The following is a 9,797-nucleotide window of genomic DNA, read 5'->3' on the forward strand; positions in this document are numbered from 1 at the left end:
AAGGTGTTTAGCAATTGAGGCAGGGGACTGCAGCAAGAGAAAGGATGGTCTAAGACAGGTACGGCAGTTGAACTACATTCTACCCCAGCAAGTCACTTAAAACAGACTTTTCACAGGTGGGCACTAACTGTGTGTTCCTCATGTTCTGTGAGCCTTACCTGAGACTCTGGGATCTAATACAAAGACGTGCTGAGCAATCACAGCTGCAACTGAAGTCAATGGGTCCTGCGCTCAGCCCTTTGAAAAATCAGAGCTACGCATCTCAGATTGGGCAGCCAAAATTTTGACTGAATGTCTCTGTGCCTCAGTTCCCCATCTGTAAAACAGGGAATATAATACCTGTTAAAATAAACAGGCTGACACACATACCGTAATTGTGAGCTCAGCTGTTAAAATCCAGCAAAAGTTCATAAGATATCACAATAACCTCTAGTAACAAACGTGGATAGGAAAAGGTGCAAAAAAAGACAGAAATGGGCTAAACGAAAAGACCTGCTGATATAATTCATGGACTGTGTTGAAATCATGCCTGGTAAACAAGAATATTGTGAGACTGAATATGAAGGAGCCAAAATTGGTGTGTCAGTAATTAGGACTAACTGGTGGACAAAATAAGGAGAGGATGGGCTGCTCCACTCATCACTCCCTTTTGGGGCCCTTAAAGAAAGAGACTTTGGGGAGAAACATTGGCTATTGGAGTGAGCTTCACCATCATGACTGCCACCCCCACCATCTCCTGGGACCTGGGCCAGCATCATCCTGACCCCGAGTAATGTCCTCATGATACCGGGCAAGAGAAAGGTTCCCAGATGACATCACCACTTCTACCACAACTGGCTGAATCCCAACAACCACCAAGAGTTTGTCTCTCTCTCTTCTCCCCTTGCCCCTGTGTATCCTTTTCCTTCCCCACCTTATTTTTCTCCCATCTCTCTTCTTTTGCCTTCTATTTAACAAGAGTCTGGCTTTGCTGCCCAAGACTACATGTTCTCCAACACTGCTGTAAGCCTGTGACTGGAAAAGCAACTAAAAGCGATGTCCTAAACAGCTCGATGCTGGCGTGAGCTTGTCAGGTCTCGGAGCGGCTGATAAGACCATGTGCCGTGCCTGTGTTTTTCCATCAGTGAGGCTGAAAGCGAGAGTCAACACCAGAAACAGAAGCTCCATTTTCTATCTTTGCTGTTCTTTCTCCTCCTCTGTTGAGAGTGTTTGTCTTGTTTTGTCTTGTTTTGTTCCACAGGTCACAGACTTTTCTGCTTATATCCCCAAAGCCTGAGCTCTCCAGCCCCATCCCCACCAGACTGTCCTTGTGACATGTTTCTCCCGTCTGCCCCCTCGTCTCTTTGTCCCAGTCCCAGCCTCCTCTCCTTTCCAGTCTCAGTCCCAATCTTCCAACTTCTCATCCCAGTCTCCATGCCCAGGAATCCTAGTCTGACACCTCCAGATTCCCTGTCCTCTACCTAGTCTCCCCTACCATTCCCAGTCTCCTTGCCCAGCCAGTCCCGCTCCCCCAGCTTTTTACCTGATCCATTTCTCGCTTCCACCCTGGCGTCCATTCCTCCACCACCACGACATTCCCCTTCCCTGCTGGTTCCCAGTCCAATCTACCTTCCCAGGCTCCTCATGCAATCTCCATGTCTCCTTCCAACAGATCTTTCTCCTGCCCACTTTGCACAGCCAGTGTCAATTCTGCCTCTTCACCCAGGATCCTCATCAGATTTGTCTCCCACCCTCCCTCATCTCCTTCCCCCCATCCCACTGGTTATCAGTCCCAGTCTTCTTGCTCCACAAGTCCCAGTATCCCCTGCAGCTTCTCATCTGATCTCAGTCTCCCACTTGACAACTGGCACCCTGTCCCCATCCCCGCTTCCTTCTCTGGCCCCCAGTCCAAGTCTCCTTGTCAACAAGTCCCAGTCTGCCCCCAGCTCCCAGTCCCAGTCTTCTTACCCAGCCTGTCCAAGTCTCCACTTCATTACTCAGTTTCCCTCTCACCACTCTACCTCCATCTTCCAGTCCCTGCTTTTCTCCCAGGGTCCTTCTCCCAGTCTACTCCCTCTGCCCCCACCCATGTCTGCCTCTTCTCTCCACTGCATTTGAATCACACAGCATCTTCCTCTATGCTGCCAGCCAGGTCATTAAGAGCACAGGAGAGACAGATTCTTTCTCTCCGCTCAAGTGAGCGGACTCTGGAACTGGCACAACCCACAGCAGCACAGAGCTGCCATTGCAGGGAAAAGTCCAACTCAGTCCTGCACTGGAGCATGCTCAGTGTGGAAGGAACCTTTGGGGAATTTAGCTTCTAAAACTAAGTCTCTACTATGGATGGGCAAAATGCTGATTATCAAAGTTATAACTTGGACATATTTGGGCAGATTTTTATGGGTTGGCAAAAGACACATCTCTGACACAAAGGCCACCCCCTCTGCCAAATTTCAAATCCCTGCTCCAAAGCTAGAGGTGCTAGAGCTTCTCAAAGACGAGGTCACAATAATTTTTAATCCAGGCAAAACCATGTATGTTTCCTTTGCCTGAACCCTTTTAGCAGAAATTTTCTAAAAAGAAATCAGCCTGAGGCAGACACCTGGCCTGGAATATTTCAGCCCAAATAATTTACATTTTGCCATGTTATAAAGGAACCAAACACAGGTCTTATAATGGGAAGTGTTGGGCAACCCTCGCAGTACATAGCATTATCAAGCTCACCTATCATAATGGTTTTGCATTGCCAAGGTAACATTTGCAGGGGGTTCTGGTCCATAACCGGGGATGCTCCACATTACAACGACACACACAAATAATAATCATAACAACTTGTTACCAGTTAAAAGCTACATGTGGGATTTTTCTTTTCTAATGAGAATCAGTGGGAGTTGGGTATCTAAATCCCTTAACCCTCTTTGAAAATCCCAGCCCACATTAGATTAGGAGGGGTCATAACATTCTTTCAGATCTGCCTAACAAGGGGCATTCTTATACTTACCTTACTCTGACTAGGCCAACTGACTTCAGTCAGAATCCTCATGTAGTAAGGCTGGTATTTTTAAAGCACTGAATCCCCATATCCCAATGATTGGAAGCCTAAATGCTAAGTTTTAATAGGTACTTAGATATGTAAACTTACAGATAAGTGCCTAATGGAATTTTCAAAAATGCATTAGGCCAGATAATTAGGCACCTAAATAAGCTCTAATAAAAGTAAACATAAACAAAATACAGGATTAATGACATTTCATGCTGTGTTGGGACACACCTGACCCATCAAAATCATAAAGCATTGGAGTTAGAAGTTGAGGGGGAAAGTCCCCTGCATTCCTTGCCAACTTTTCATTGCCTATAATGCTGTCACAACCAAAGTCTCCTTAAGGCTTTCACTGCCATCTGCAACACATACCTGGAAGCAAACAATATGATATTCAACTTGCACTCCAGTGCAAAAACCTTAATAGCAACCTCATACACATTTGTATCAACAGATCAGCACAGCTGACTGTCACACAGCCCAAGCACTCTGGGAGTTATTCTGCTTTAAACATGGCTGAGGGAGTTGGGTGGTCAAAATTTCCCTCCAAACTCTAGGGCCAGGACTATGATCGGTTAGAGCTCCATCACTAGCCTGAAAAGTCACATTTACCTCTAGCCTTCTCAGTAATAGACAGTAATAGAGAGCACGGGACCTGGCAGAAGACCTGAGGACTCAACCACAGTCAGCAAAGCCAGGCTATCCTAGGAGCAAACATCAAGCCCTGTCATAAAGCAGATGCTTGCTTATAACTTTACTGTCTGGTATATGAAATCAGAAAAGGTATGGCTAGCATTGCTAAAACACAAACACTCATCAGAAGTACTAGATACTGGGTATCCTTGTCAACACATGCCAGAAGGCTAGCACAGGTCCACCCCAACATAAAGTTCTCAAGTAACAGCACAAACACGATCCTTAAAACACACCGATCCCAAGTAAAATAAGGACGGGATGACAGAATAACAAATGGGGATGTTTTCTTCAAACAAACAAGTACAAGGTGTAGGGTTGGTAACCAACTACATCAGAAGTGTAATATGTAAGTTGTTTGTATCAATGTATACAAGAGAAATCATAGGACTCCCACTGCTGCCTGAATTGGTAGCATTGCTGCTGACATAGATGTCTTAGTGTACCTGTAACAACAGAGCCAGGGCACTAGCAACGTGCTTCATCGACAATAAACCTGGCCGAGCGCCTTCACCACCAAACTGAATCTGTGGTCTTTATGGGTAGTACTGTCGAGGCTGGCCGAACCAACTATCTGAGCAGGACTGGGCCAGCATAACGAGAGAACACACGTACACACCAATTGACACCACCGACTTCTGAACAGTGAGCGCTGGCTTCACAGATGAGTATTTCTGCTTGCTTCCAGAACCTCTGGGACTTCCTCCCTAGTTGCATCATTAGGTTCAGAACTTCAGGTGGGAAAACAACCCCCTGCCGGCAAGACGTTTTCTTGTATTTTGTTTTGGGATTACAATAATCCCCAAAATTGAAATATTGGGATCTCATGCACTGAGTATGTTTTTCATCTTTCCATAAAGTCCCTGAGCACTTTCCTCAAATGAAGACACCTGATGAAACCATGCATGTTCCCTGTTCTTCGACCCTTATTCTCCCTGAGTAGAGCTTACTGATCATAGAATCATAGAAGATTAGGGAGGGAAGAGACTTCAGGAGGTCATCTGGTCCAACCCCCTGCTCAAAGCAGGACCAACACCAACTAAATCATCCCAGCCAGGACTTAAAAACCTCTAAGAAAGGAGATTCCACCACCTCCCTACGTAACCCATTCCAGTGTTTCACCACCCTCCTAGTGAAATAGTTGTGATGGGTTGGATCACAGAAACCCCCTTGGGAACTGCCAACTGATGTGTCAAGACTACTTCTTCCCCTGCTTTCCCTGCCAGCTTGGGACTCCAGCACCTTGTCTTGTTGAGCTAGACACACCAGTCTGCTCCAACACAGACCCAGGGATTGAACCACGTGCCCCAAAGCTGCAGACTTAACTGAAAGCGGCTTACAGAAGTGTTCCTGTCTTTAACACTCAGGTGCCCAACTCCCAATGGGGTCCAAACCCCAAATGAATCTGTTTTACCCTGTATAAAGTTTATGCAGGTAAACTCATAAATTGTTCGCCCTCTCTAACGCTGATCGAGAGATATGCACAGCTGTTTCCCCTCCCCCTCACCAGGTATTAATGCACACTCTGGGTTAATTAATAAGTAAAAAGTGATGCTTTTGTCTCTTCTGCTACGGACAGTCCCAGACCCTCCAGACTTGTCCCTGAGGGTTTGTAGCAGGCACTGCTCCAGCACGGGGAGTTCCTGGGCACCCACAAGGCCTAGGTCCGTAGGTGAGACTGTTCATCTAAAGCAATCCTGATAGTCATTTTTTATCATCATCTCTTTCTCAGGGGGCGTATACATCCACAAGCAGGATCTGGCAGGAAATACTACTGCTTTCTGTTCCTACACTTAACAATTTCAGGCCCTCTATTTCTCTTCACTTGTTTATCCAGTCAAGTGGCTGCAAGCCAGCCTGGCCGGTCAAAGCCAGTTCACTACAAGCTCCTCCCGAACCATTCTGTAACAATAGGCCAAGGTAACTTGCAGCCAGCCCCAACAACATGCCCTGTATAAATCTAACACATTGTAATACTTAATTCATGGGAATCTACTACGTTAGTATAAATATCTTTCTATCCAATACTGCTACATCTGCACTAACAGTCATATTTCTAAAAGTATGTTGTTGCCTAGTAGGATTTTCACAAGCAAATACATGCCTTAGTCCCATTGTTTTCAGTGGATGTTAGGTGTCTAGGTGTTGTTGAAAACTTCACTAGGTTGATAAATACCTTTAAAAATGTCTCCCTAAAGCATTGTGCCATTTTAAATATACTGAATTCTTAAATTATATAAATGAATGCATCCACGCTTTGACAAATATATACATTATATTCATGATTGAATCATTTCCATGGGTCAGTCATCCTGTGATCAATCAATAAACCTAGGTCTTTCCCCTACTCTGTTGCTTCCAACTGATATGTCTGCAGTTTATAGGAAAATTTCTTATTGTTCTTTCATCCCCATTTCTATTACTCTGGTTTTCAAGGTCATCCGATCTTTTTGTATGATATTCTGGTCCTCCTCTGTATGGGCAATACCTCCCAACTTTGTGTCATCCATAGATTTTATTAGCACACTTCCACTTTTTGTGCCAAGGTCATAATGAATGTTGTAAATAAGATTGGCCCCATGACTGATCCCTGAGGAACTCCACTAGTAACCTCCCTCCAGCCTGACAGTTCACCTTTCAGTATGACACATTTAACTAGTTTCTTACCCACCTTTCAATTCTCGTATTCATCACCATCTTCTCCAATGGGACCCTGTGGGACCCCACTAGACATGTCCTCCCAATTTACCAACTGCTCTTTCAGTACAGTCTTTCAACCAGCTATGCACCCACTGTAACCCTAGGCACCCCTGTATTCACATCCTAAACACTACTACAATAATAGTTGTACTTTGTGAGGTATCATTCAAAAACTGATAACACTGGTCAATAATAATTGATTAATAATGTGTTCCAGTATCTTTCCAGGTATCAAAGTTGGTCTGTAATTCACCACATCTTCTTTGCTCCCCTTTTCAAAGATGGGTACCATGTTTGCCTTTCCCCAGTCCAATAAATAAATCATATATGTTAATTCTCAGACTGATGGTGTATGGAATAACTGAGGCTAAAATCCCAATCTGCCAACTTTTTATAAGTCAGCAGAATCACACGTGGATGGATAGATTCTGTAATTGTCCAATTGGCTGAGTAGATGGGCTTTGCATTACAACTACAAGGAAAATTTGGTTAAATTGGCTACCAGACTAGAAAAGTTGCCTCCCAAAAGAACAGCTCCAATTGCATTAAGACTTTGTTTAACTTGGATTACATGTTTACCATGAAGTCAAAGACAGTTTTGGCATCAAAATCAACCTATCTCGGATGAGATTTTCAATATAACTTTAATGAATTAAAGACCCAAATATTTCAAAAAGTCAATGGGAGTTGGGTGGATCATTTTAAAAATTACTGACAAAATACCTTTCTATCTCTCGACATGGTATCATTTGAGCACTTCCAATATATTAATGAATTTCTCTTCCCAACACCCTCTGAGCTCAGGAAATAATATTATCTTCATTTTCAGGAAGGGCAGCTGAGGTACGTCTACACTACGAGATTATTCCGATTTTACATAAACCTGTTTAGTAAAACAGATTGTATAAAATCGAGTGCACACGGCCACACTAAGCACATTAATTCAGTGGTGTGTGTCCACGGTCCAAGGCTAGCATCAATTTCTGGAGCATTGCACTGTGGGTAGCTATTCCGTAGCTATCCCATAGTTCCCGCAGTCTCCCCCGCCCCTTGGAATTCTGGGATGAGATCCCAGTGCCTCATGGGGCAAAAATCATTGTCGTGGGTGGTTCTGGGTAAATGTCATCAGTCACTCCTTCCTCTGGGAAAGCAACGGCAGACAATCATTTCGCGCCCTTTTTCCCTGGATTGCCCTGGCAGATGCCATTAGCATGGCAACCACGGAGCCTGTTTTGCCTTTTGTCACTGTCACCGTATGTGTACTAGATGCCGCTGACAGAGGCGATTCAGCAGCGCTACACAGCAGCATTCATTTGCTTTTGCATGATAGCAGAGATGGTTACCAGTCATATTGTACCGTCTACCATGCCATTGTAAATTGACAATGAGATGATGTTACCAGTCCTTCTGTACTGTACTCTCTGCTGCTGTCATGGGTGCCCCTGGTTGAAATCGGCCAGGGGCGCAAAAGACAAAAATGAGAATGACCCCAAGTCAATCCCTCCTTTATGGTATCTAAAAATAGAATCAGTCTTGCCTAGAATATGGGGCAAGTGTACTAGAGAACCAGTGTATCAGAGAACCAGAGAGCACAGCCGCTCCATGTCAGATCCTGCAGAAATGATGAGCTGCATGCCATTCACAGGGGGTGCCCCTGCAACAACCCCACCTGTTGCTTCCCTCCTCCCCCAGCCTTCCTGGGCTACCGTTGCAGTGTCCCCCCAGTTGTGTGATGAAATAATAAAGAATGCAGGAATAAGAAACAGTGACTTGTTAGTGAAATAAAATGAGGGGAAGGCAGCCTCCAGCTGCTATGATAGTCCAGACAGGACATTAAGCAGTGTGGGGGAGAGGAGACCAGCATCCCGCTGCTATGATAGTCCAGGCAGTACAGAATCTTTTCTTTACACATGAAGGGTGGGGGCTGATGGAGATCAGCCTCCTGTTGCTATGATGAAGATGGTTACCAGCCGTTCTGTACCATCTACTGGGAATGACTGGGAGGCCAGCCAGGAGCACTCATGGGCTGATGACGAGGACGGATACCAGTCCTTCTGTACTGTACCATCTGCCACAAGGCTGATTATGACTATGGATATCAGTCATATTGTACCATCAGCCACCAAGGAGCGGGGGCGAGGATGCTACAGTTCACTGCCGCAGCATCGCGTCTACCAGCAGCATTCAGTAGACATAGGGTGACATTTAAAAGAGTCAAGAGATGATTTTTTTCCCTTTTCCTTCTGGGGGTGGGTGGGGGAGGTAAATTGACGAGCTATGCCCTGAACCACCTCGGACAATGTGTTTGACCCTACAGGCATTGGGAGCTCAGCCAAGAATGCAAATGCTTTTCAGAGACTGCAGGAACTGTGGGATAGCTGGAGTCCTCAGTACCCCCTCCCTCCCTCCATCAGCGTCCATTTGATTCTTTGGCTTTTTGTTACTCTTGTCACGCAGCAGTGTGCTGAGTCCCTGCTGTGGCCTCTGTCTGGAGACTTTTTAAAAATGCTTTGGAATTTCGTCTTCTGTAACAGAGCTCTGATAGAACAGATTTGTCTCCCCATACAGCGATCACATCCGTACGGTCCATGCTGGGGCTCTTTTTGGATTTGGGACTGCATCGCCACCCGTGCTGATCGGAGCTTCACGCTGGGCAAGCAGGAAATTATATTCAAAAGTTCGCAGGGCTTTTCCTGTCTACCTGGCCACTGCATCCGAGTTCTGATTGCTGTCCAGAGCGGTCACAGTGGTGCACTGTGGGATACCACCCGGAGGCCAATACCGTCGATTTGCGGCCACACTAACCCTAATCCGATATGGTAATACCGATATTAGCGCTACTCCTCTGGTTGGGGAGGAGTACAGAAACCAGTTTAAAGAGCCCTTTATATCGATATAAAGGGTCTCTTAGTGTGGACGGGTGTGGCGTTAAATCGGTTTAACGCTCCTAAAATTGGTTTAAACGCGTAGTGTAGACCAGGCCTGAGAGGCAGAAATATCAAAGCTGAGAGTTTTCACGAGAGCTTAAGGCATAGGTCTCAGATTTTTATTGATATTTAAGATCAATTTAAGGTAGTTAGAAATTCAGGATTAACAGTATTGTTTCAGAATGCTGCTTTCTTGACTTGGAATCGATTAATCTAGGAGGCTACTGAGATTTTCGAAAGCACCTAGGAGATTTTGGTGCTTAGGTCCTTTTGATAATTGCACTAGGGACAGAAATACCTTTAAAAATCTGGCCTGAAGTGATCAAATTCTATGGAAATTAAATGGGAGATGACTGCCCAATTCTCTTCGGCTGCTTTGGAAGTTGCAGCCCAAGTTTCTGGGCCAAGGCCTCACTGGGTGTCTGGAAAATGAGCACTGATTTGCTAACTCTGACCAG

The sequence above is a fragment of the Mauremys mutica genome, chromosome 13 (genome assembly GCF_020497125.1).
Source record: "Mauremys mutica isolate MM-2020 ecotype Southern chromosome 13, ASM2049712v1, whole genome shotgun sequence".
In the NCBI taxonomy this organism is placed as follows: domain Eukaryota; kingdom Metazoa; phylum Chordata; order Testudines; family Geoemydidae; genus Mauremys; species Mauremys mutica.